Genomic DNA, 26,989 nt, shown 5'->3' with positions numbered 1-26,989 from the left:
GCCTGGTTTTAGGTCAGATCGTGCCGCGAAAACCAATCGCGTGCTTTCTGCGGCAGATTCGTCGCCATGGCTACTAGCGCGTCGATGTCGATGTCGTTGTCGATTACCAACTGATCGAACGATCGATCGACGAGCCCCGACGATAAAATCGAGAACGATCGCGAATCCCTTGTCTCGACGCTCCTTCCGTTTCACGCTAGTTCCGGAGTTCAACGTCGTCGATTGCCACTTCCGTGCTCCCGTTAAAGGATTTGGACTTTGGCAATCGCAGCGACCATCGATTATTTGCTTGTTGCTCGTTGCTCGTGTATCGAACGTCGCCGAGGAGGCGAGGCGAGCCATCGTATAGCATTCTCGCGGTTAACGATATCTGTGTTTATTGGACTGCCCCAAAACGACGTACTTGCTTGTCTCAAATAATCAGGATTCTCCATTGAGGCGCGGTACGTTACTTTTGAAAATACTACTCCAATTCGCAACGATTCTGTGGGTCGTAGTTTTGTCTCGGCGAAAGATCGGCCCGCGCCTTCCTTTTTCTTCTGTCTCTCCTCGACGCTGATCCCTCAGGAATGCGCCCGGGGCGTAACGGGGATCGTTTATAATCGTTTTGATCGAGTATAAGCGGCAAGTATAACCGAGTCTACCAGCAGTATTGCCTACTGTACCCGTTTACTGGCCAATCGATCGCTTACGCAACCGAGTCGACCGGTATTATGAGCAGCGAAGGACACGAGCGACGGCACGACCGTTCAAAGTCCGCGTCCGACCTCTCGTTTCGCGCGATTCGAACGGTACAGAGATCGCGGATTTCGCTAACATCGGTGACCAGTTGCTTCGAGAATCTACCCCGCACGCTCGCACAACCTCGCAAGAGTACGTTTTCACGTCTTTCGCAACTTACACTTTCTTTTAACCTCCCCAGTGCGCAAGTATTCGAAAAGCTACTAAAACTCTCGAGCGGTAAGGAGTTAACGCTAGAAACGCCTCCAGCCATCCCCGAACCGGCTCCAGATTTCAGATAGTTTGGCATTCGGCTGAAGTAATTGGCGTATACGCTGGCCGTGTTACGGTATTTCTCGCAGGAAACGGAGCGCAATATCCGGCTCGTATCTCCCGTAATTTCTAAATCCTCCTTTCCGAGTGTTCCGCGAGCACGAAATAACTTCTCTCGAGTAGAACCGCGTTCGTTAACTCGGTAAGACGGAAACGATCCACGGGTTAGATAAGTGCAGCAATTTTTGCCCACTCGACATCGATAAAAAAAGAAGATGTTGGGCATTTCAAGGTTTTCCAGTAAGAAATGACTCAATTATTTTGCAAGTCGAAAGAGTCTCGAAATTATTTGAGTTTGACGCGTTGTTTGAGCTTAAATTGGTTCGAAGCCATCGCTACCCGTGAGCAAATACCGGTTCCCTCTCTCGCTCTCACTCTTTCTCTATACCAACATCTAACGACAATCGCATCGATCAAGGGACATCGCGATAATTCCACCTTGCCTCGGCCCGCGTACCTGCCCGCGTCGTAGATCGCGTTGACGGTGTCGCGCCGGATCGATAGATCACCCCGCAGGCATTTTATTATTGCGTACGCGAACCTTATCTCCCGAGGATGCCGGCTACCGACGTTTTCCACGAGGAGAGAAAAATAATCCGCCTTGGAGCGTGTCTGCGACGGCGGATTTCTCGTTTCCTCGAACGGTGCCGGAGCCGGACCCCGCGGAAAATTCCCAGGCGTCCTTCGTTACCGGACGGGGGAGCCCCGCGTAAAAAAGAAAATCCCCGCGCGAGCGGCACGATCTTGCGTGACGGGACTCGGAAATTCGACCGGTCGCTCGCTAGACACCGAGAGAACCAGACGAGAGCCACGATAGTAGACTCTCTCGTCGTTCCCGGTTCTGTCCCGCTTCTCGCGATTCCTCGCTCGTCGATAAACACCCGAGAGCTGACTTTCTCGAATTCTTGCGGGGGAAATTCCAACGTGTCGCGTCCAGCTTGCCTCCTGACGCGTCCGTCTCGCGCCATCGGTGACAAAAACCTGGCAACTCTGTTGCTGAACTTTCCCAGTATTAGGCGATTCAGAGATCGATCCATCCTCGTCGATACCTTCGAACAGGACACTCGGGGAATACAAAATATTTCGTAAATAATCCAACGCTTACAGTTGCGACAGCCCAACCTTCGAGTCCCTTTCGCGCGGTTACCTCGGCACGGTGATAGCTTTCGGCGAATTAGCGGGAACACGGAAGGAATCCGCGAAACGTACGCGATGATCATCGAATAAATACGAGAGGGAATCTCTCCGTGCGATACAATGTTGATAAAAGAACAATTTGCTGTACACCGCGGTGGAACACGTTGCTCCGCGTCTCCCGAGGTAGGATTCATAGATCGCGATTACACATTCCGCGACTGACATTTTGTCATTGCTCGTGCAGAATTTATGGTACAATTACCGAGAATGAAAAAAAAAGTTGCACGACCTCCGACCCCAACCGCTGAATAGATTAATGAGACATTTCAATCGTTCAAGCAATTACTTATCGACATACGTCGCGCGAAGACTTTCCAAGGTAACCATGATAATCATAACAGCGGCTCCTTCTCCCGGTGGAAATAATAGAGATAACGTAATTACAGAGGCCGGCAGCGATTGAACTTGTAACACCTGTAATTGCGACAGACGTTTATCTACGTGTCGAGCAAACGGGAGTCCGAGCGTCGTCGGTCAAGCGCGACCACGAGGCGGACATCTTTGATTAAGAGAACACTCTGATTCGTCCACTCAAAGGTTCCTTCCTTGCATAGATTGATAAAGTATGAAATTAATTACGACTATCGCCTAAAGTATCGTAGCATGCATTCGTAAGTCTCTAATAAAGTATGTTCGACAAAAAGTATACAACGCGCAAGATCCCCGCTTAACGAGCGGTCTTTCGCTGGACTGGACGTCGCGAAAAATCCAGATCGGTCGAATTAAGTCGCATCGTGCGAGAGCGACTTAGGAGGCCGCTCGAGGGACTGTCGCCGCGGCTACCGCCAATTAAGAAAGATCCTTTCGCAATGGGGGCATATGCCGAGCTAAAAACACATAAATCCCAATGAACGTCAGCCAACCGAGTTTACCTCCCGCTGCGGCGAACGTTTTGCCACGGTGAGGAAGCCGTTCGCGCGTCGGCCGATTGCTCTGAAATCTTTCTCGGACCCTTAATGAAGGGCATACCTTCGCCATCGTCGACGTCGCCGCGCTGCCGTCATCGCGGATAGAAAAATCAGGCCAACAGTCCTGATTGATCCGATTACCTTCCACCGAAAGAACGTGCGTTGCATTCTTACATTCGAATCCGTCGGGTCACCGCGTGCGTGCTCGATCGTCGTCGTCGTCGTCGTCGTCGCACGACAGAGAAACAATCGAACCGATATAAATGGAATTCCAAATCGTCCGATCTGTCGCGCTACTCCGATGCACGCTACTCTGACCCCTCCCGATTGATATTACCTAGGGTAAACGTACCAGTGATGGACGACGTACCAGTGATCCACACTTCCACAACTTTGAACGTATAACGCGCTCGTAGTCACTGGCTTAACTTCACGTTTTTCATTTCCAAAGCTAGCTGCCAGCCAGTGTCGCATCTTTTCAAATAAAAGCTTAACGCGTATTTTTTTAACTGTATCGTACTTCGTTGCCATTACTTTTCGATTTTGTATGCACTATCCCGCCAAGTTAATAAATAAACATTGTCCATTCTTCGTCCCTGTGGCGCAGGTTGGCCGATCGACGGTTCCATATATCGAGCAAACGAAACCGTTATCGAGCGATCCCGTCGCGAGCAACCGAGCGCGCTTCTCGCACGCGATCTCCGTATCCGATCGAGCGGGTTATTTCAGACTCTGGGATCTCGTTATCCGCGAAATCGAACCTTATCCTCGGAGTGCGGCTCGGTCGTTGGACGATATCTCGATCGAGCAGACGCACGAACGCGTGGGCGGACTTACAAACTGAGAACACCAATGGGACACGCGTTTTCGGCGTGTTCGAGCCACTCGAAACTGCAGAAGTTCGCGGAAAGTCATGCAGATGGACTTGGTGTTGCGCAAGCACTACTTTTTCTGATTGTAACTCGTCATTGTCGGATCAATCATAAATTAGAAATTTGTACTCCTTCGGAGTTAGCCGCGCCCAATCGATGAGAGCCAAGACAACTTAAGGCACATGTGCCAACGTGTGCCAAGGTTCGAACGCATGTGCCTTCGTTTGCCTTGGCTCTTGGCTCTTCGCTGGCGGAAAACGAACCAAGGATCTTCTTTCTACAGACGCCACGGACGTCCATCGGAGCGAGGCGAAAAGGGAAGAAACGGCGGAAGACGAGGCTCGCGGCGCGGTCGGTTGACGGGACGTCATAAAGTCCCATTCGTGTCGATAAAAACAAGCAGCACGGAATACGTGTACCTTTGATATAACGAAAATAAAAAAAATGCGACGAAGGATCGAGAGACCGGGGGCAGAAGGAGGAGGAGGAGGAGGAGGATGGAACGACGACGAAGCATCGGGCAGCGATCCAGCTACGAGCCAGCCGATCGTTTCGAGGGTCCTGGCTTCCCACTAAATTCGCAATATACGATCCCGGGAAACCAAAACGAACCAGCTTTCATGACGTCGCGGGGAGGTACCCTCTCCGTAACGATACGATCGAAACCTCAGACTCCTCGGAGGTATATGTATAGGTATAGGCAGGCGCGACTCGTACCGTGGGCGCAGGGGTTGTACGGCACCCGCGCAACTATCTCTGCGGGAGGAGGGCGAAATCAAAAAGCACTTTTCTCGAGTATGCGAATTAGTGGATACGTCTGAGAAACGATAAATGCAGTACTCGTTTTAAAAGAGCACAAGCATAAAAAATTTCGTTTTCATCGGGTCGGGTTCATAATTTTGACGCAACCGCGTTTCTCTCCGTTCAGAACGGGACGGGCACTTTCGTCGAGGACCTGTCGCGACTGCTGGCAAAGTTCTCGGAATCTCCGCGGGAACGCTCCAATTAAAGTTCGCCCGACCGTGCGGAGTCGATCCAGCAACAATTTATTCGTCGCGTAGTGTCGCAAATAATTTTGCTCGCGCGACTCGCGGGACGAGTTTCTTTCGAAAGTCGGCGATGCGAGCCGCGTCGATTTCGCAAAGACGCCTTGCGAGCCGCGCGGATCCTTTCAGGTAGAGAAAGAAGTTTGGTAACGGAACACCTACGACAGGTTAGCGCTGTGGGACACCCGGTTAGTATGTTATTCGACGTTTCACGCCGGCACCTTTCGCCCATACCGACGTCCCGATCTCTTTGGGGAAGGAACAAGCGAGGCAGGCGTATCGCGAACGGCTTCGCCATGCCAGCATCCAACGAACCAACCGATTCCCATTCACTCGGTGAATTTATGTGACGACGGGTAAACCGGAAATCATGGATTGGATGTCCTCGGAGACTCGAAACCCTCGACGCTCAGCGCCTACTCGATAGTCCGCGAGACTCTTTTCGACGCTCTCGCGAAGGTTAACCTATTCTCGCAGCCGATCCTCTCGAGGCCGTAGCCTGCGTTATTTACAGCCGTGCGAACGTCGTCGAAATCGGGAATATACAATATTATATTATTTCTCGCCGATTTTCGTGCGAGGCTCGAGAATCGAATCCGAGAGAAGAAACGGATACCAGAATCGCGCACTCCGTGACAACTACAACTTGTTCTGTCGTTTCGATGAACGCCTTCGAGCACCAGAAGGGATTAAATATAGTAGGTAATTTTAGGAATGTTGTGTGCGACGATCAGCGTACTCCGCTCAGGGTGGGGCTACTAATCCGAACTTGTTCGGTAACTTCGTAGTGGAAGCGTTTACGGACTAGAGACCAGGTAACGTCCTGCTCCAAGAAGATGGCCTCAGGCGACGTCCATAAATTGCGTCGCTCGTCTAAAATTGCAGACCGAAGGGCTATTTTATCTCGTTATGCAGTCTCGGTCTCCAGTTCTCCTGTCCGCAATTTTAGAAGAATCACGAGTGTTAAGACGTCGCGACGTTGGAGGATATATTCTCGAAACGGGAATACTTGCTACCGAACAGCGGAGTTACTTGCGAATCATTCGATCTTAGTATCGCGAAAACGAGCTCGCATTCGATGTAGACATCTCAGTAAGAGGAGTCGTTAAATCAAACTCATCGGCGAGAAAGATCTCTGCTTGCTAACACATATTTGAACAATCTTCGTGGCAAGGAGAATTCAAATGATACCTGGGCAAACGCGATACGAAGGAGGAATTTGAAAAGGAGTCTGTTGGCAATTCAGTCACCAATTGATAGATCCTACGTTTGTCGCCGTTTGCAACGATAACGCAAATTAAATTCCTCTTCGTTCGAATAAATCTCCCTTTCGTCCTATCTCCTCGCAAGTTTCGCGAGTAAGTTCGCAGAACAGGTCCGAGTAATTGTAGAATCTGTTGGGATGCAACTTGTCCCGGCAGCGAACACGTGACGGGCGTCGATCGTGGTTAGATCTCGGCTCGATTCGCGAACACATCGGGCTGGTACCTGACCGGAGCGTTCGATCTCGTCCGCTCAACTAGCCTCTGGTCGCCCAGGCTCGATCCACCGATCCGAGCTACGATCTTGGTTCATCGATATGTACTCGCACACAACTCGTCGCGTTATCTCGCGTTTGGAGCAGGATCCCCCGTCTTCCAGAATTCCATTCCCCGTCTCGATCCGTGGCGATCGAATCGAGATGCTCTCCCATTTTAGAAAAACTCGTTAATTAGTTTTCCTGAGGCGCAAAAAGTGAGAAACGAACAAACTGACGAGGAGAGATCAGAGGACGGAATCGAAAGCGACGGACGGGCGCGAAGTAAGTTCGCAAAGAAGCTCGGAGTAATTGTAGAATCTAGCGTACGCAACTTGTCCTTTGAAAGGACAAGTGACGGGCGTCGTTCGAGGGTCTCGATCGTTGCTCGATCGCGGAGGATGGTAGCCTCTCGTGGTCCCCGCGCGCTGGGTAGATGTTTCGATCTGCCTTGGACGACGGCGTCCTCTCACTCGTCGTTCTCGTCGTCGGATCTTCGATCTCCAGGCGGATCTCCTCGTGGCCGTGGGCTCCTCTTACACCGCCCGCTCGAGGGACTCCGTCCTCCTCCTCTCCTTTCACGGTAGCCCTATGGCACTGTCAGCCGGCGCGAGCGACAATGCCCGATGCGAGATAAAGCGAAACCTTAAGGGACTCGGCAGCTCGGCCTCCGTGGAAAGATACGTACCTCGAGTTACGTACTTTCGTATGTACCTCCAACGACACAGACCAGATCGAAGATCTACTTCTCGGGATACGCCAGCGTCTCCGCGAGTGCCTCGGCACGTCGTGGACACACTTATTCCCGTGATGTAACGACTCGATATCAATGCTGTGACTCGATTCAAAATTATCTATACTCGGATGATTGGGACGGGTCCCTATCGGATCCGTGGATCGCGCAGTCACCTCCAGGTACGACCTCTTATATGCATCTCCATCGGCCGTCTCACTCGAATCCATTTCGTTCAGATCCAATTTTCTTATCGTTGCCAGCTTTCAGATCTCCTCTATATCCGAACATTCTGGTAATAAGTGCAACGTCGTTGCACCATCATTTTGAAGCGGTATGAGACAAAAATCTTTCTCGCTGTCGCGTTCGATATCCACCGAGAGAAGATAGACTCTTTTTCCTCGTCTCCGCGACAAAGGTCGGCTCGACGTTGAAGTTACCAGAGGAGGAGCGAAGGGAAAAGTATTTCCGCGAGAATCGAAGATGTAATTTTTGAAGCGAGGATAAATGTCTGCGTTCCGTTCGAAAGAGCTCGAACGGTCCCAAAGGAGAGATACGTGTTTCACTTACACGAGCACAGCCACAGAGAACGGGCTACAAAGAGAGCTAGAGCCGTAAGACCAGATCGAAGATCTACTTCTCGGGATACCAGAGGCGTCTGCCTACGCCTCGCGAACGCTTATTTCTCCGATATAATGTGCCGAGATAGCCTCGACCAAATACGTAAAAGGTACCACGTGTCCCTTGCCGCGAGGATGGTCATCCAAGAATACAATGTAACGCGCAACTCGTTTCTAACGAGCGGGGCAAACTTTGCTCGAAACACTTTCTTCCGAGAACATTGGTAGATAATAGAAATGTGTGCTGCGATATTCCTTTCGATCAAAGGTTGATCAAAGTTACTTTCCTATTGTCGATCCACAAAAGGAAACAAAACGGAGCAAGATCGATTCCTCGTGGCCTTTGGAAGAGATGCTGGCCTAAGCAGAAAAGCGATCGTGCACTTTCTCTAGGCCTTGCCACTCCAAAATCCGCTACGAGAAGGGAAGAGTCGGAAAGTGGCAAGATGGGCCTCCTGACAAGGCCTCTTCGATGTCACCAAACTCGTTCCTTCGTCCACACCGCAGGGGCCCAAGCCCATTTTACGACTCCGCTCGTCGCCGTGGCCGCGAAGAGCCATCATCCTAATACGAACCAACGATCCACGATTTCTGGGACAATCTAACAGTTCTTATATAACAGTCGTCCATATAACACGAATTTCATTCCCGACATTACGTAACGATTCGAAGATCGTGTTTGGTTACGGACCTTCTTTGAATCTTATTGAAAACAACTGATATGGTTGTTTCTAGGTAACGCGAACACTTGCTCGGTTCAACGATGATCCCTGCAAAGTTTCAAGAGTTAATTCAAGTTAAACGGATATGTACTTCTTCCACGAAAGAAAAGTTGAAGAACAGGAAACTTTATGAACTACCCAAGTGCGTATACGCATGTGAAATATATGGATGAACAAGCGGCGTATCTACGCGTAACTGGAGAACTCGCTGTACTTGTCGACGTTGAATACAGCGCGTCAGAACTAAGGAGCGCTTTACATAACAACTCGATGCAGCGTATCGTGGAACGGGAAGAGAAAAAAACTTACGGAATTTTATCACCTGTATATTTCATCGCGGACTACTTTATTCGACCGATAATCGGTGTACCCGGGAAATAAATTATCCTCGTCGAAAACCTGAGCGATTTTTAGCGACGAGAAAAACGAGGCGATAAACGTCCACGATCGCGTAACGAGAAATCGTTCTCCGCACCCTCCTTCCGTTAGGCACCCGGTATAATTTCTCATATTACGCGAACGTTTCGATCGTATTTCGTTCGGAGAAATTTTCAGGCGCCCGTCACGAAAATTATTTCCATTATTCGTTCGAAATCTTGTTTCTAGACGGGAATTTTGCCCTTCTGTATTCAAGAGACCTATCGCGATTTGGCCGAGAACTTTCGGACCTTGCTACGCACAAATGATCAACCACGTGGCGGCTATATCAGGAGGCTATTTACCGTTCACCGGCATCAATTTTTCCCAGATTTTAACGCGATACGAGTCTCGAGATAATTGGTCCGTCAAATAATACACGATGCATAAACGTAACACCCCATCTCTCTCTCTCCCCTCCCTGCTGGTCATCCTTTATGGACTCGAAAGCGCGAGCCTTCGTTTTATAGGCGTATACATAATTAATTGCCGTGTTCTCCGCCATCCTCTCTCTCTCTCTCTCTCTACCCGTCCTATATTTACATATATTCTCGCTTCCTCGTCCGCTGGTTCGCCGCGTCCGATACAAGGAGACCCCATTTGCCCTCGCCGACTTTTTCTTCCTTCGTCGCCTCTGAGTGGCATTTTAAGGATCCTCCGCTTCGATTGGTCTTCGTGCACTTAACTCGTCCCGAAGCGTCAAAAAAGATCCTTTCCCTATATTTTTCGCCATTCGAATCCAACGCCTCCGTAACACGCATACGCTAGAATCTCGAAAAATCCGAGATAAAAGGGAAACGGAACAGGACCCAACGACCGAAAACTCGTGGCCCCACTTTCCAAACCATTTTACATATTTACTCCAATTTGATTACCCGCACCGATAGCACGCTTCACGCTGGTAATCAAAATATTTCGCGAGTAGAAACATCAACGTACCCAAATGGAGCGAAACTTAGCCTCCACGGGTGCGTTTAATTCGCGGTATCTTTATTAATCGGGGAGAGCGAGGGATATGGTTATAGGGACCACCCTGAAATTTGTTATCGTGCTCGCGCGTACGTTTCGCGCGCGTTTTAACGACACGGCGGTTAGTTCTGAAAATTTCCGTAGAACGGCCGCGCTCGAACGGCTCCGAAGCATCGCTCGTAATCTTCGTGGCTTGCGAGCCGAGCGACGGACAGGGTGTTACCGCTTGTTTTTGCCACGGAGCATTGTCGTCGGAATTCTCATAAAATAATTAAGAGAGCCCCCGGTAGCTGCCGCGACGATGGTATTTTAAAGGGTCGTAAAAGGGACGTTAAAACCTCGCCCGCCTCGCTCCTTTCCGCCGAAGACACTCGCCATCTGGATGGTCGCGGGACTCTTGGCAACGGCTCGCGAGGAACCGTTGTTTTCGGGGATAAAGGGATCCATCCGCGAGACGGGAGGAAGTCGCTTGATACTTCCAGGACAATGAAAGTTTGAAGTCGAATGAACAATTAACAGCAATATCGAACACTGGTTAACGCATCTCTTTTCAAAAAGTAAAAGTAAAAGAAAGAAGTGCGAAGAAACCTACGTAAAGTGTTATAATTGAGCCCAAATCGACGCTACGTTGAACCAACGAAATAAGAACGGGCATCTCAAGCTTTCCCGATCTTTGCTGCTGAAATTTCACAGCGATACCACGTGTAGCAGCGATCGGTAAAGAATGACGAGACGAATCGCGCATGAATAATGCATCGACCTCACAAGGCATCGAGCAATAAAAATCATCGAATGTGGCCGACTCCGAGATCCGAGGTCAACGCACGCCACGAAATTAATAATTTTTGGGTTTCGCCTCGATTGGCCAAAATACGCGCCATTAATCAGACTGACATCCTCGATAAGTTACCCCACCCGTAATTCCTCGACTTTCGCATATTTCCACTGAGAGAAGACGACGACCGAGCTATCTCTACGCGTTTCGATACACACCCAGGCAAGATCGAGTCGCCGCACCGACTAGCCGCGAAACGAGCGCCAACGAAAGAAAGATGTTCGGCGTCTGGCGCGCGTCTGCTTGTAATTGATTTAAATCGTTGTCTATTGCCGCGTTTGAAAGTATTAGCATACGAACAAGGCGGCGTATATTTCACGCGTTGGAATTCATAATGACGCGGTGCGCAAAGAGGTTCGATGGTTACGCGAGCAGAAGTCACGCGGCGACAGACAATTATTCAGAAATGCGGCTGGCAAGTATTGCGAATATTTTAAGAAGCAGCTGTCGAAATGTCTCACGGAGTAACTTGCGATTTCTGTACTGGGATTTGCAGAAATTTTCATTGGAACGTATCTCGCTTGCACGCTGTAGACTAATAGATTCTGGATCTCTACAATCCTCGAGTGTAAGAGACTCGAGGGCGTATCTGTACAAACTCGAGTTGGTACGGTAAAACCTCGACTATTGCACGAGAGCCTCGTCCATTTGCATAGTGTCGACAAGTGGAGATGGTTGCAAAGCAACAAGTAATGTCGAAGACCCTATTACTCGCTGGATTGATTATCTTATCTATTGCAAGCTTCGATTCCTAGCAATCAAGGTCCTACTGTTGTATTTCAGGAAGGAATCTGTGGGTTACTTACGACTGACTTAAGCTAGAGAGTCGAAGGAACGAGACGCAATGCCGGACAACGTAGGAGAGAAACAAATAGGGTCCGGCCCAATTAGGGATTTATTTATACGACTGCGGGCATATTCAACGAGAGAAAATATGAAGGCAAAAAAAAAAAGATGAATAAATAAAAAGTAAAGGAAAGTCGCGGGATCGTGTCCCCCCAATTCGAGCTCAGGCGATCGTAGATACACGTCGCGCTTATAAAGACCGTAGCGGGTCCTCGTTAACGAACTGCCAGGGCAGTTAAACATAAATTGTAGCTTTGAGCCGTCTCCCTGCTGGCATGTTCTGTGCATTCTGTGCGTGCAGCCTCGTTTTCTCGCCTTAAATCCGCGCCAACCGGCCGAACCGCTCGCAATTTCAACCTCGCGAAACGGTCCCGCGTGACGACGTCTCAGAAAATCAACCGGATCAATTATTACGCCTCTCAATCTCGATCGTTCGGTCCTGACCAGCTCCGCGTCGCCTGTCGAATTTATTTCGGGACTTATCCCAAATCTTGTCATTCCTTTTCATCGATCGCTGACGACGAAACAAGGCCGGTTCTCGTCGGCATCGTTACTTAAGGCCATACACCGATGCAATAGAAGTCTCGTTTCTAACGAACGGCGAGCTAACGGCGCGGAGACCGCGATCTAGTCTCGCGAGTCGCGTTTTCTGATTCGAACAAAAAAGTGTGAGAGAAAAAAGGCACCGTTTCGCGGTGAGTGACAGGGAGCTGTCCTCTTTGCCGCGAGCGGGGCGAAAGGAAAAGAGGAGCGGAGGCGCGGAGCGAGAAAAGACGGACGGACAATGTCGCCTCGTTTATCAGAGCGGTATTGTGGGGGCATCGTTGCCCTTCTCGACACCCTCTTTGTTGGTTACATCCAGACTGCGAGCACCGGACCGCTCAATCCTTTCTTTCGTTCAGCTCTCCCTCTTGACTCTTTTCATTCTTTTCTCGTCTCGGTCGCGCCAACCAACGAGAACTCGGAAAGAAGAAGCGCGCCAGAAAGAAGGAACGGCAGGGAGATGATGACGCACGCCCTGGACCCGACGTGCCCTCGTTCCCTGCTCCGCGATTATCTCTTTAAACGGCAATTGTACTCCAAAAAATGGCGCTGTCGGTATCTGGGAAACGAATCGGTTAGGTCGTCCAAGGTGGAGGAGGGTTCACCTCGCGACTTCGTTTTGAATAATCGGGGCAAATCCCTCCCACGATAGTCTCCTTCGATACTCTCACAGACGTAGTAAATTCGTCGATTTCAGAGAGTACTTGGAGCAACTTTTATAGATCAACTAATATCACCCATTGATGAGGATCATTTGTGTGGCTCACGCTAAACTCCCTTTCGACTCACGTTCGAAAGATAAAAGATTGTCGTTGTACGCGAAAACTTCCGTATTCGTGTTCTCCTATGATATCGAGCTTGTAATGTACCCTTCGCAGTGTTTCAACGGAGATGGAAGGTAAACGGACGAGAAAGGTTGCGAACGTAACATTTACTTTCGATTAAACTTTTACGCGAGTCCGTCAGATCCGCGTCTATTCTGTTCGCGACGCGCGAATGGAAAAATCCATAAAAGCGCGCCGGGATGAGCTGTCGATGCAGAAAGGAACAGGCGAGGATGGCAACGGTTGGCGCATTAAATTCCATCGTCCACGCTCTAACCGAGAGTTATTCACGAGCAAATTGCTCGTTCGCGTTTGAAAGGACGTGAAAAAAAGTGCGACGCGCGGAGGGAAAGCGAAAACGGATAAGCTTTTCACCTAGAAATAGGTGAAATCATATTTTACTACTGAAACGCGCAAGATCATAACTTACGTGTCAAGAACGGTCGTCTCTAGCCCATGATGTTTCTCTTGACTGATTTTTAAATTTACCGAAAACAGCTCGCGTCGCGAAATCGGTGCGGGAGTATGGCCGTTTGCTTTTGTATGTTTACTGAAAACGAGCTTCGCATTTACGGTGTGCACGAATATTAGGTTCGTGTAGGCACGTTTAACGCGAAACGCGATACGATCGCACGAGAAATTCTTGGCAATTTGGCGAACCCTGGGAGTAGGTACACATGTCGTCTTCAGAATTAATTAACATATGCATGAAAAAAAAAAAAAAGAATTTCGCACTGATCACACAGCGGTAATGACGACGAATTTTTCCATATGAACGTAAAAATTACAAGGATTACAAATTTATGAAGTTTTCCATTAAAAATGTATCGGCTTTAAAATCCAATTGCGCCGCAAATATGACGGTGAAAAAACTGGCGATACGTCGATAAACATTTCTGCGTACGCGCAGCCCAAAACGAACGATCGGTCGACGAACAAATTGCTCGGTGGTCGAAGCAAAGAAAGAACGATGTAGGAGGTAGTACTAGAGAGAAGTCGGGGAGGGAAAGATAAAAAGCCGAATCGCGAGTTAACATCGGTACACAGGAACATCCTGTAGCAGCGGGACCGTGGAGTGTCTACGTGGGGCGTTACATAATTTAGCAGCGTGTATGTCGCATAAGTTAAAGGCACGGTTGAAACAGGGTGACTATAATTTCATCTCGGCCGGTTATATCTCAGGGCCTAACCCCGACGAAATGTTCAAAATAGTAGTACAACCGATTGCTTTTAAGGAAGACCACCTCTTGGTATATGGTCGCTCGATTCTGCTCCGTTCCTCTCTCCCCTAAAACTCTCTTCTCGTCGCCTATCGCGCTGAAGCTCATCGGTGATTCGAGAAACAAAGTTAGCCTGTCACGGTTATTTAAGGAAATAACAAGACTCGATAGGAAGCACCCTCCGCCCTAAGTAGGTTATTTAAAGGAGTATCGTTCAGCAACGACGACGAAAATGCAACCGAAATAAATCAGTGGTAACGTTTCTTCCGGTAACGGTCTTTTCACCGAACCCCGTTTTCTTTGGTTCGTCCACATAGAGATCGCGAACGGGATTAGCGAAGGCTGAGTCGCGTCGTTCGTTATCATTAATGTTAATGTTCTAGGAGCGCGCCGTTACACTCTGGAGAGACGTTTAATTTATAATTGGGAAGAGCTTAGAAGACCAGAAATTTTATTCACCTTTATATGCGTTTTTCACCACGCGAGGAGGCATTATTCCTTGTAAGATAAGAAAAAAAAAAAAATATTTTTTCCACGAGGGAGCCATTTGAATATTTCATTTTTTCTTACGGTACGCGGCTCGTTAATCTCTCCACTTATCCACTTTTACATCGTGCGAGGTGACCCTCTCGGTTGAATTACGATTTCAGTTAATTACGCTGTGAAATATTTCCTCGCGATAATTGTGTACGAACTTCCAATAGCGATCCATTCTGTCGTCGAAAGAGTTCGAAAGTCTTCAAATTCTTTATTTTACTCTTTTTGAGTGTAAAATGGGCTCGAGACTCGACACCAAATTTCGGAGTTTTCCTATTGGCAAAGCAGTGTTTACACGCGCCTTTTGACTCGCGATCCAACGCTACCCACGACAAGTAGTTAGTCTCGTAAAATAAAACGCCAACTATTTTTTTTTTCACGGGGGCATTTGAATATTTCATTTCTCTTACGGTACACGGTTTGTTAATCTCCAGACTTATCCACTTGTGCATTGTGCGCGGTGACTTTACCGGTTAAATTACGATTTGAGCTAATTACCGCGTGAAATATTTGCACTAGTGTTTGTAAGAAGAGCGGTGCCGGATCGTCGGATAGGCGCCTGTGTGTATGCAATAATAAGGCTGGCATGACTATCTGATCGAGAAGATAATTTATAATCGGCAGGGGTACGCGTAATAGATTGATAAACAAGATCCGTGTCTATTAACGGGATCCTCTTACCCACATCAAGCAGGAGCCCGCCCAACGGATTCTATGACAGGCCAGAGGGGGGCAGACCTTATTTGAAATTTCTCAAATCTCTCCAACGACTGGATTTCGAGACAGACTCCCGTACACAATCGTAGATTTCGGTGTGTAGTGAGTAAATATGTAAGTTTCAGCAATTGTCTAATTGCTACTCGTTATATTTTTTCTGAAGCATTCGCGTTACTTATTTGAGGTATTTTGTCGAACAAATGTGTCTCGTGAAATTCAAACTAGCAGTCGAGGAAAGACAAATAATTCTCGTCGATGTGGAAACGGGGCTGCTTCAGGTACGTGCCCGTTTTTCGGGGCACCTGAAGTCTCGACGCCGGGACACTGCGTTATGACGTAATAATTTAGGTCTGTGAATGCGGGTGACTCGTAAAGCCGTCCTACTAGGGCGTTTAACTTGTTTTTAATGATTTCGAGGCGTGGACAGGCCAGATCCGGATTTTGAATGGTGCGCCGCCGAGGAAATTAGGCGCGCTGAAACGACGCCGACCACCTTTCAACCCCTATTACCGTTTCGACCTGCTCTCTCGTTCGAGAAAATATATAAGAAACGATCGAATTTAACGGCAATCCGAAACGAACACCACGAGCGATAAGAAAGCATCTTTACACCGTCGTTTTAGACGCGAGGTAAAAATTAAGACGGAATTGAACGTTGAAATGAATTTAATTCAGAGGTTCTCGTTACAGTTTCTTAACACATCCACGGCTACTGGTTTAATTCGACGTCGTATTTAATCTTTTCGATGATCATTGATTAGAAACTCGCTCGAAACTGTGGTATCAAATTTTATATGTTGAATACACGCGTATGATTCCATAATTGATAAAATATCAATATATTTCGATAACCTAAACTAACAACTTGCTAACAGCCGAGGAGAACCGTGAGAGTCTCGTCGGAAAATTCATGTACCGTTTCGTTCCGAGTCGCTTTCCCTGGTGGACCGTATCGACTAATCGCGACCATAAACGTGGACGGGATAAAGAAAAACGGCGAGAGCGTAGTAAACAGAAACGCAGAAATTCGTGAAAACGTAATTGGGGAGGGGTACCCAAAGCGTAGGTACCTGTCGGCCGTTACGGTCGGTGCAAACATCACCTTGGTCCCCGCATCTGGTCGGCACGTGGGCTCACCTCAGGTGTTCGTCCCCGAAAACGTTTCCCATTTTCACGACCACCTGACCAACCCCCTGCGAGCCCCATCCGCCCTCGTATATCCCGTAACTGGCGAAATCTCAGGTGCGGAACGTAGCCCCTCAACATGTGTTTCGTATTAGCGACGCAGGACCTTCCTTTACCCGCCATTAAACGCAACGAATGAATCATGGGACAGAGGGATTCTTGCATCTGGCATAAATCGTTTTATTGGCATCGGCAAGCACCTTCGAGACGAAGGTGGAGCGACCGTCTTCTAAACCAGAGCCACGGAAACGTAGTTTTCGCAAAATCTCAACGAAATACGTGTCCGAGGACAAAGAATGCTTGCACGCTTCGATGACAATGTTTTTTTTTTTTTTTTTTTTAAATCACTGCAATCGCGAAATGAAAAATGGTGTTTTTAGTTACGAAATCGTCGAAATAAAATAATCTAAACATTGTTTAGGGGGCTGAAGTAAAGTAGTTAATTACTTTAGTTATTCGGTTAATTGTGCGTTAAAAAAAATATATTTTATAAATTCATCTGATATAGAATCGATGTCTCCTTCAACTAACAGAAGTAGAAATTGACAGAAGTTACGCCGAGGTCGATAGAGCAAATATAAAACAGTCTATTTTGTATGTACGCGTGAAATTATAGTTGTACGTATTTCAACACGTCATGTTTACTCACGTGATGCTGATACATGGATACACGTGTAGTTATCGCATCCTATTTCACGTGCATTTAATAGACGTGTATTCCAAGTCAATCGTATTTCGACACGTAGAGTAAGTTTCACTTTGTTTAATAGCATTTATTGGAATAAGAAAAAAAAGTTTCCTAATTAATTAAAAAGTGTAAAAGTACGAGGCATGTATGGATATTACATGAAAACAAACCTAACGCACGGTAAAATTCGTTCTATTCACGTTCTTGCAACGATTGTCACGACCATACGTGACACCTGTATATTTTAATACACCGTATAGAATCGTAGGTTCCGCGTTATCATAGTTTCTGCATCGCATTATGCAAAAAAATGACGCATTTTTATCGCGAGAATGTGCGTGCAAGAACAGTAACTATATTTGATCCGCGACATAACCTCAAACCATAATGAACGAATAAATTAACGAGTGCATCGATTTCTCTATATTGCTTACATTCTTTTCTATCGTCTCTATGCTCTTAGAAAGAAACAATTCGGTTCTAGATGTAGCTTACTTTCGTAAGAAATCGTAAGAAAAAAATCATAAACACTGCAATTATTGACGCGAGACGAGGGTTAAAAAGGTTATGCCTCGTCGGTAACGTGGGTGACTACTCGACAGAATTCACCAAGTAGCAACGCATTCATTGTATTCGTGATCCTTGTAAACCGGCGACGTTGTAAACGGATTTCGACCACCCGTCGACCGTGTGCAAATACGGCCACCAGCCAAATGGCAGGTCATTTCTAACTGGCCACATTCAGCTGTATAGACAGACAATATCGACAACGTTCTTGTCGTTTTGTTTACTACGGAGAAGCCGTATAATTCGAACGAGGGACACGCCGATAATCCCTAACAAATGGTTAACCGTTCGCAAGCATCGACATTTTTGCGTAGAATTTTCTCGGAAAAGCTATACGTTTACAAACTGCAAGAATGTCGTTATTTCAATTGTTCCTACCACCGCTGATATTATTTGATACATTTAAGACTTTACCTTTTGCACCGCAATATCATCTCCTTTCTTCGAACTTTCTTCCATGAACTCCGCCGCGGTAAAGAACGTCTTCAAATGAGACACATGTTGCAAAGCAATCGTTCGGACGTCGACCAGTAGAAGTCGCTGCTGGCGGTACGTTGCCATCTCGGATCCACGCAACATGTAACTATCAATGTATTATTAATAATAATTTCTTGACAAATTATCTCATGAAATTTTGTATGAATGTTGTATCTTCCAACTATTCATGAGATTCTTAATCGATTTAGTATATTCAATAAATATATTAATGGGAAATTCGTTTTTCTCGAAAACAGAAGGTTATGGTAAAAAATTTCGTTCTATACTTTCGATTCGTTTCTGTAAAAAGAATCACTCTTTGTCGATTAAACTATGATTCTCGTGTACCCTGTGTAAAATAAGTGTCATGTTGTACGAAAATTTCCATATTTGAACAGTCTTGACTCCTTGTTAGTACAGATAATGAAGGCTCTGTTGTGTTTCCTCGAAAAAGGTTACATGTACAGCTTCGCAATCAGGTAGGTCGAATATATTTCAGAAAACTTCGAGGCACGTTAATCGCGTTAACGATCCGTGTTTACCTCGCCGGGATAAACCGCGTTGGCGAGGATGACGAGAAACCGCGCCGTAAGCTGCCGAAGGCTTAAGCGATAATTGTTTAGCTTGCACAGTTAAAGTTTCGTCAGAACTTTAGGAGTAACCGGATATTAGCGTTCGTCATCTTCGTTTCTCTCCTTTTTCCTCTCGTGCTTTCCTCGCGAATGAAAACTCGAAAAGTGGCGCATTTAGAAATTCAACTAAGGGGTGCCACTAATAATTAACGCTCTCGCCACGATACATTTCGACGCTTTGCAAAATTATTAGAGGGGATAGAGAAATAGTTTATTATAATATTCTATGTGAAATTTAATTCTCTTTGAGTTTTATCTCTAACATTTTTCTGAATTGTTTACAGGTAACGAGTACATGTTGGAGATGCAGGCTACACTACGACTGCGAGACAAATGATGCAACATAGCAGGACATGCGGGAGAGATTGCAGGTAAGAGCACATGGAATAATTGAAATAATAATTTGTATTGTATGTAATATTCATTTCTTTAAATAATATCGAGGAATATTTTTTAACCGTAGACAATAACTAAAAACCTCCTTCGTCGAGGTTTAATCTTTATGGCATTAGTTGACTTTGACACATAAATTGAAGAAGGTTTTAATGGTTGAAGGATTGATATTCTTAGAAGGTAGGAGTGTAATTGGCCCTTTGCGCACCCGATGGTTGCGTCACTGTCTCAACGTATAATGCGTTTATCCGTCGTAGAATCAGGGCTCTGATTGCGGATCTTCCAACTCGAATTCCCGGACTCTCCGGTTTTATTAGTTTTAAACACGCGTTAAATAAAACGAGGCTAAGCCGGCTCTAAGATCAGCCCGTGGTTTAGAAACGTAAACGTTCTTTAGGACAAACCGTAGCAGGGGCGAGACCCTCGCGGGACTCCCTTTCTCCCTTTCTCCCTTTTCCGTTCGGAGGGATTTCGTCCTGAAAACGCAAGATTTCCGTGAGCTCTGGAAACGGGGAAGCTGCGTAGTAAATTGTAGGTAAATCAGGAGATACTAGCCACTTCCGAAATTATATTGCTGAGACGTTTATTTCCCCTCTGTTTGTCGCGTTCGTTGCATCGATCGGTTATACAGGATATGATGGAAACAGTCGTATTTACAACCGAAAGGGAAATAATTCTTTGTGTGAAAATAATTTGAAAATTTCGGAATAAAATGTCGTCAAAGGAAGCTTCGTTTGCGATAACGTAAGTTACAGGATGATTTATGGAACGGTGATTTTGACCAGAGTTTCTTGCTTTGAGTTACATAGTTAGGATTCCATAAGTGTAATTTCATTAATAATTACAATGTGTAAGGATTTGTTACAAATTGATTGTACAATGTATCATCCATTCTTGGGAAATTAGTGTTCGGAAACACCCCGTATAAGTTGTCGAGAACTGGCGTACGAAGAGAAGCTAATGGGATCGTTCAGGGGAAATTGTGATTCCGCAGAGGACGAGTCGTTTTTCCGAAGAGAAAGAACACTCTTCCCGGAAGAAAGTAGCTCATTCGTAGCGGATCGACCCCGCGTTTAATTAGGCAACCTCTTTTCCGAGGTAGTCCCCAGGAGAGCGAAAAGAATCACGAGGCGAGACCGGAGGTATTCTCCGTCTCGGAAAAGTCCTTCTACCGGTGGCACGCGGACCCTCTCAATCAGCGCGCGGATTACACTTTTAATTCATTTTTTTAACTAACTCGACCGTGTCCTGTCTCGCGCAATCGGAGACAAAGGTGCTCGTTTCCGTGGAACAGAACCGAGCGTTCGTTCAATGAAAGCGAAACGAGGGACGCGGACGTGCCTCGTAACTCTCGCAAACACTGGCGCACAATTCGTTACGACGTTAAACATTTTTTCATGCAAATGAGACGACCGGCGTTTCTCACCTGTTCCTTCTTTTTCGCGGGAATCTGTTTTCGTTGCGGTCGATTCAGTCCCCGTTCCACCTCGATGTCGGACTATTAAATTTCCCGTGAGTTCTCGATAAACTTTCAATCTGGATCGCACGAATCCATCGACGTCTACCGCATCCTTATCCTAAATCAACGTAAATTTGTCGCGTCCACGAAAACTATGTTCGATTAAAATGGGGGATGTAACGAGTGCACGCACTTTTGCCTGGAAGCAATTTTATTTTTATCCTTTTTATTTCGAAGTGGATAAATGAATCGAAGATTCTCCGCAAAGATACGCGGGGAAAAGGTACGAAGCCATCGAGCGAACGGAAAAGGGAAACATACGGACGAGTTGTAGCTTCGTTTTCCTCTCGACCCGTTATTGCTTATCAGGCCGCGCTCCCCCGGCGTTCCCGACTTTCCGCCCCCTTCGTCCCGAATTGCGTGGAATTGTGTCTTGGTTCATTCTCTTCCCCCGTTCTGTCCCCGGCGAATGAATGGCCATAAACGTAAACCGTGTTCTTTTAAGTGAGGCGCGTTTAAAAAGATCGCCAAGGCATGTATGAGCGGCGGGGTTTTGAGGGAATCGTTTTCTCCCTTCCCTTTCCCATTTCTCTGGCTCGCTCGATCTCGCGTTTCTTTTACATTTTCCTTTTCGCTTTCACCCACGCACCCTTCTCCGTCCTCGGTGTTCCAGTTCGGGTAAAAGCAGGGAGACTAAGCGGCACGGAGCTCTGCTAGTATAGGATCCGGAGTCGGGTTCTCGAGAGGGTGGGTCGACGGGGGGAGAGGGGAGGGGGGAGGAGGAGGGAGGGGGGGAGGGGGTAGTTTAGAGGAAGGCGTAGGGTAGGCTTCGTGCGGATAGTAATATTCTTGAACCCCCAAGAGAAGGCTTACTGCAATAACCCCCGCGGCTCAAACTCAAAACCCACCGTTCACTCTATGTATCTCTTTTACCCTCCCCCTTCCCCTTTTGCCTTTACCCTGCTGCTCCACCTACTACACGTTCCCGGCTCGCTATAAATCTTAGCCACCTTTAAAGCGGACGAGCGGGACACGAGGCGTCGTCCTGGAACCCTGAAGAACTACTAGAGGGCTCGTCGTCGCTTCGTCGACAGCGGATCAACCCCGTCGTTTGCCTAAGCGTGCAAACCTCAAACGGGGATGCATCGGATTCGAACGTACGCGCGTAGTCGAGGCTATCGTCTCTTGGATTCCTTCTTCGTTCCATTTCAATCCTGACTATAAGGCTAATTTCTTTAAGGGGAGCAACCTATTAGAGCGAGAAGGTGATTGGTTTGAAAAATTTTGGGAACTTCGATGTCTGGGTTTAGAACTCACTAGCTCTAGGTCAATCTAGCTCTTATCAACGTACCCGGAACCCTTCAATTAAACATTCTAGGAAAATCGATGTTATGATGGTTACCAGGGTGAAACGTCCCCGAAAGCGCTAAAAAAATGCGTAAAGTGACGATACTACTTAAACTAATTATTATATTGCTCGAATGAAATTTGCATACTGGATCGTATTAAAGACGCCGGGATTAAGAAATGGAAATATCAACGGCGAGAGCAATACCGGTAACCGGTGACGAAATTGAAGATAATTGGCGATTCACGAGAAACCACGCGGTTTTCTGTAACTACGCATTCACAACCCGTACACCTAAAAAGGTAGGCGAATGAGTTAACTCGAGTGATTCGCGGCACTCTGCGCGGAGCCCTACGTTGTTGGATTTCATAATGTCCGTCTCGTTTATCTCCGTACATACGATATGTATCTCGCTACATCGATCTGATAACGAGTTTACTGGGTGCTACCTCGTCTATCCGCTATCTAACCTGATCTACCGGCTACGAGCTACCTCCGCGTTCAGTCTAATGTTATAATTCTACCGCGCGAGCCCTGCCTTCGATTCGACGAGAATGTCGAGCTTAATTGTCGAATCTGACTTTTTCTTGCCGTGTCGTTTGCTATTTCCTCTTTCCCCATTTATCAAGCGGGTATTCGATTTTACGAGTTCAAGAAAGTCAATTCTCTCTTATTTCCTTATCTATTCGTACGCGTGGAAACACTTTATCTATTCGATAAAACATTTTTGAAAACCTTAATTTTCCAGTAACCGTTCTGATAAAAAGTAACGTCTGAGAAAAGTGTACGTCAAATTAAGTGAAAGTTTCAAATTCTCTTTGTACAGTGTAAATCACTATAATTAGAAAAACAGAAAAGTGTCAGAAAGTTGTTTTTACATGGTATTGTTATTACACAGCGATAACGATAAACAGACTAATTTCCAAGAAGTATCGGACGATACGTGCGAGTCGGTAGAAGGAAAGTCGTAAATCACGAGTGACCGGTAATTGTACCATACCCAATTCAATGAACTTGAAGATATTCAAGTACGACTTAACGTAGCCATCGCAGAACCTTTCTTACCATAGATAGAAAAGTATCGTTATAACGCTTTGATTAAGTATTCGTGGATGAAATAAACAATTAAAGTATATGAAATTTCGAGAATGGATACGTTCGGTTAGGGCTTTCGGCGTCGAATCTCTCTTGCCTCTCGCGGAGACGAGAGGCACCTCCTCCTCGAAATTAGTAGGAGCTGATCGAGGGGTAGAAAAAAAATTGGTGGCAATAAAAATAAATTACATGCATCGTAACGCCCGGTAGTACCGGCGGGAGAGCTCGCAGGCATCCATCCTGCTTGCATACTTCGGGTCCTGATTAAAATTGGGGTGCGGTGGGAGAGAAGCGATCGGTTTGCCCCGGGCCTCGTTCCTATGGGAGAGACTCCTCGGTTTACCGTCCTTCTCTGCCACGTCTTCCGGCTTCCTCTTGCTCGTTTTGCCGCGCTGAAAATCGTAGCTGTTCGACGCGATCCTCGAATTAACCGCCCGCGAACACTTGCTGCCTCTGACACGGTTGTTAACCGCGTTTCTCGACGTTGTTCAGCGTTTTCGTTCCTCTTTATTCCAAGGGAGAGCTCCCTTCGGGTCGCGGGGTCGTTGCCGACGATACGAACATTTTCGAGGACTCGTATAAAGTTTTGTCTACAGAACCACAGTTGTCCATATTTGTCGTTGCATGATGATCTCGAAATGGAGATCGAGCAGTAGCAAAAAGTCTTTATCGTCGATGCGATCGCGAACATGATTCATTCGATTAGCAACGGAAGTTCCCTTTCTAGTTATCGGTCGAATCGAGGCTGGCTCGTGCGGGGAGGGAGAGTGGTACCAGGAGATAACAGCATCCTGTTACGCGCGTTTTACATGCGCGGCTTTAAAGAAATACCAGAAACATTGATTTTCTGTGTAACGAAGAAAACGACGTTACGGATAAAGAAAGGAGGGAGCAAGAGAGTGAGAGGAAACGAGATGCAGCTAGATACGAGCGAGGACAACGATGGTTAGAGCAACGCGTGAGCGCGTAGGCGTAAGAAACTTGCCTCTCCTCTCGAAGTAAGCGTAAGAGGAGCGCCGCGCGGTATCGACGCCGTCCAGGTACTGTTTTCGCATTTATTTAAAGCACAAGGACACCTAGTCGAGTTCAGGCTTTGCAGTCCGGTCGCAAAGTGCCAAGATGTGTCCTCGTCCGCGTAATCGAGTCGCGAGGCTAGAACGAGACGGGAAAGTCAGCGAAGTGAACGAAAAGCGAAGGAGAGGCGAGGGACCGCGCGAGCCGGTCGCGTTCATTACGCGCTATTACTCGCAATAAATCGTACGCCGGTAATAGCCGAACATCGAAATTGTTAATGGTTAACGATCAAACGATATAATCGCATTAATTGCCATTATCCACGCCGATTACCGCTACCGGCAGCTGCTCGTTCGCCCTGTTCGCTGGAACACGAGACCTCTGCGATCTTTCTCGCTCTATCGTCAGCGGATCTGCTTTTGAAGATTTAATTAGCATCGATGCGTATTCATTTTTTCACTTGTAAATTTCGGAAATAGTTGGTCACTTTCGGGTACAATCGGAGAGATTAAATATCGAGAAACGACATTTATCTCGGTTACGAGCCGCTTTATGCAAAAATGAAAGGTGGACGTACCTTGTCAGCGAGCAACAGTTTTAACGAGAAAAGTCTGTCCGTCCCTTGGCGAATGGACTGGCCATTACCTACTCGAGGGACGCAGGTCCAAAGACAAGTGTACGCAATCAATTGCACAACTCGACCGACCCGAGGTGGATCGTCGATATTTTAGAAACGAAATTATTCCACGAAGGAACGGGTTCGTGTCAGGCGAACGAGAACAGCTGAGGGCCGACGCGCGGAGTGGAATACCTGCGATGGCCAATAACTTCCTGGGAAATGATGTCCCGACGCCAAGGTGGTATCCCACGGATTAAGGGACGTCCACCTCGTTGTCGGACGATCGCGTGCACCACCGCGCCAAGTGCGCTCGTGTGTACGCGTGGGCGTCTACGAGTTTGTTTGTAAACCGTCTCCCCTCGATCAAGCTCGTTTCCATTGCCTTCGGATACGGTCCTTCGATCCTTCGAGGATTAAGGCCTTCCATGTAAATTCACCTGGCGTAAATGCGGAACGGAATAATTTGTCACCGCGGCGAGAAATTTTCGCGTCATTGGCACGTTTTGCTTTGGATCTCGACCGTTCCGATGTCAGGGGAATAGAAAATCCATCGAACACATTCGATGAGACGGAGAAGTACTTCACCATCCCCTAACTTGTGGTTAATCCAGTGGACAAATTACAACGAAAAGTATATTATCCTGTTCGGTTACCTAACCATTCCCAGCCAGTGCCGTCGTTAGGTGTTTAGCAAAAAGATTAGCCAAGAAGGGAAAACAAGTCTTCGCGCAGTTATCGTGAACGCATCGCAGGGGTACGGTACACGATTTTATTAATGGTGCGTCCGCGGCATAAACACTTTACGTAAGAGTATTATCGATGGATAAGTCGAGGCCTACGCGAGCTGTCTTCTCCTATCCCGTTCTATCAGCCAGGCAACCTATCGTCGATCATCCCGTTCTCTTGTAAGCGCCGCGCACGATAACCCAGTATCCGTTTTCGTTCACCCGGCGTCAAGGTTATCCCCCTATCGAGCGTCGTTTCCGATCGCCTGGCACATGGGTATCGATTCCGATTCATCGTCCATCGACGTTGAAAAATACCCGCGAAATTCGATCGCAAAGAAATAGAAAAAACGCTAACGATCGGGTCGCGTTCCGGGCGAAAGAATAAGATCGTTCTTTTTAGAAGATATATCCACCCTCGGTTGGCCGAGACAAGCAAAGTGCTTTTAATTTTATCGGGGAATCTACGCGCGGTGTTTCGGCCCGAAACATTTTAATTTGCATTTAATCCGGCCCGACGTACAGGAGGAGTTCGAATGCGTATACGTGGTTGGCTCCGAGCAGGGCTCCTGTCGTCATTATCGTAACAGGATTCCAACAGTAATTCAAGAGGCCGCGCGTATCCCTGTGCAGCAGCGTGCAACGTCAGACGTCCTGGAATCTCCCGTTTTCGATGTCGTGCAGGGGCCCGTAGGCGAGATCGATTTCTCCGCAGGGCGATCGGCCGGTTCGCGTCTCGAGGAAGGATAAAATCGTCCCCTGGCACGGGACACGCGCTCTTCCCCGAGCTGAAAGTGCGTGCTCGCGGCGCATTCTCGTTATAATTGCACGTCGCTCGTACCTGAAACGCGATCCGGATCGCGTGACCGTCTGTATGGCAGCGTTGACGACGCCGAGGATGGCCCGCGATGGTGCCTGCCCGTTGAGTCGGTAGCAGCGTCCGGTTCCCGGAGGCTGGGCCGTCATTAGCGGCTACGATTAATAGGACGACAGATTCTCAGGAACTCTTCCAGCTACTCGAGCCACCGTTGATTAATAACCCTCGGGGAACAACGACTCACCCGTCGCTGTCGCCCGTACTCACGCTTCAGGTATTGCATTTTCGTTCGAGCCAAGGAACGATGTAATAGCGAATAATCGCGACCGTTTAACTCTTTATATATTTTCCCACCCCTTCCTTATTGGTAGAAATGAATGAACCAGTGACCTATA

General features: G+C 47.3%; 1 long non-coding RNA gene across 1 annotated transcript in view; it reads left to right on the top strand.

Annotated features, from left to right (window-relative positions):
- Nucleotides 1-328: 328 nt before the first annotated feature.
- The window catches only part of LOC128895368 (uncharacterized), a 92,972-nt gene continuing 66,311 nt past the window's right edge, over nucleotides 329-26,989 (top strand). Inside the window, exons 1-2 of the long non-coding RNA XR_008461754.1 lie at nucleotides 329-443; nucleotides 19,409-19,534. This is a non-coding gene — a long non-coding RNA (uncharacterized LOC128895368). The remainder of the gene's footprint in view (nucleotides 444-19,408; nucleotides 19,535-26,989) is intronic.

This window comes from Hylaeus anthracinus, unplaced genomic scaffold (assembly GCF_026225885.1).
Source record: "Hylaeus anthracinus isolate JK02 unplaced genomic scaffold, UHH_iyHylAnth1.0_haploid 5, whole genome shotgun sequence".
Classification (NCBI taxonomy): domain Eukaryota; kingdom Metazoa; phylum Arthropoda; class Insecta; order Hymenoptera; family Colletidae; genus Hylaeus; species Hylaeus anthracinus.
Note: the sequence above shows the minus strand (reverse complement) of the source record. Positions and strands in the feature narration are given on the sequence as shown.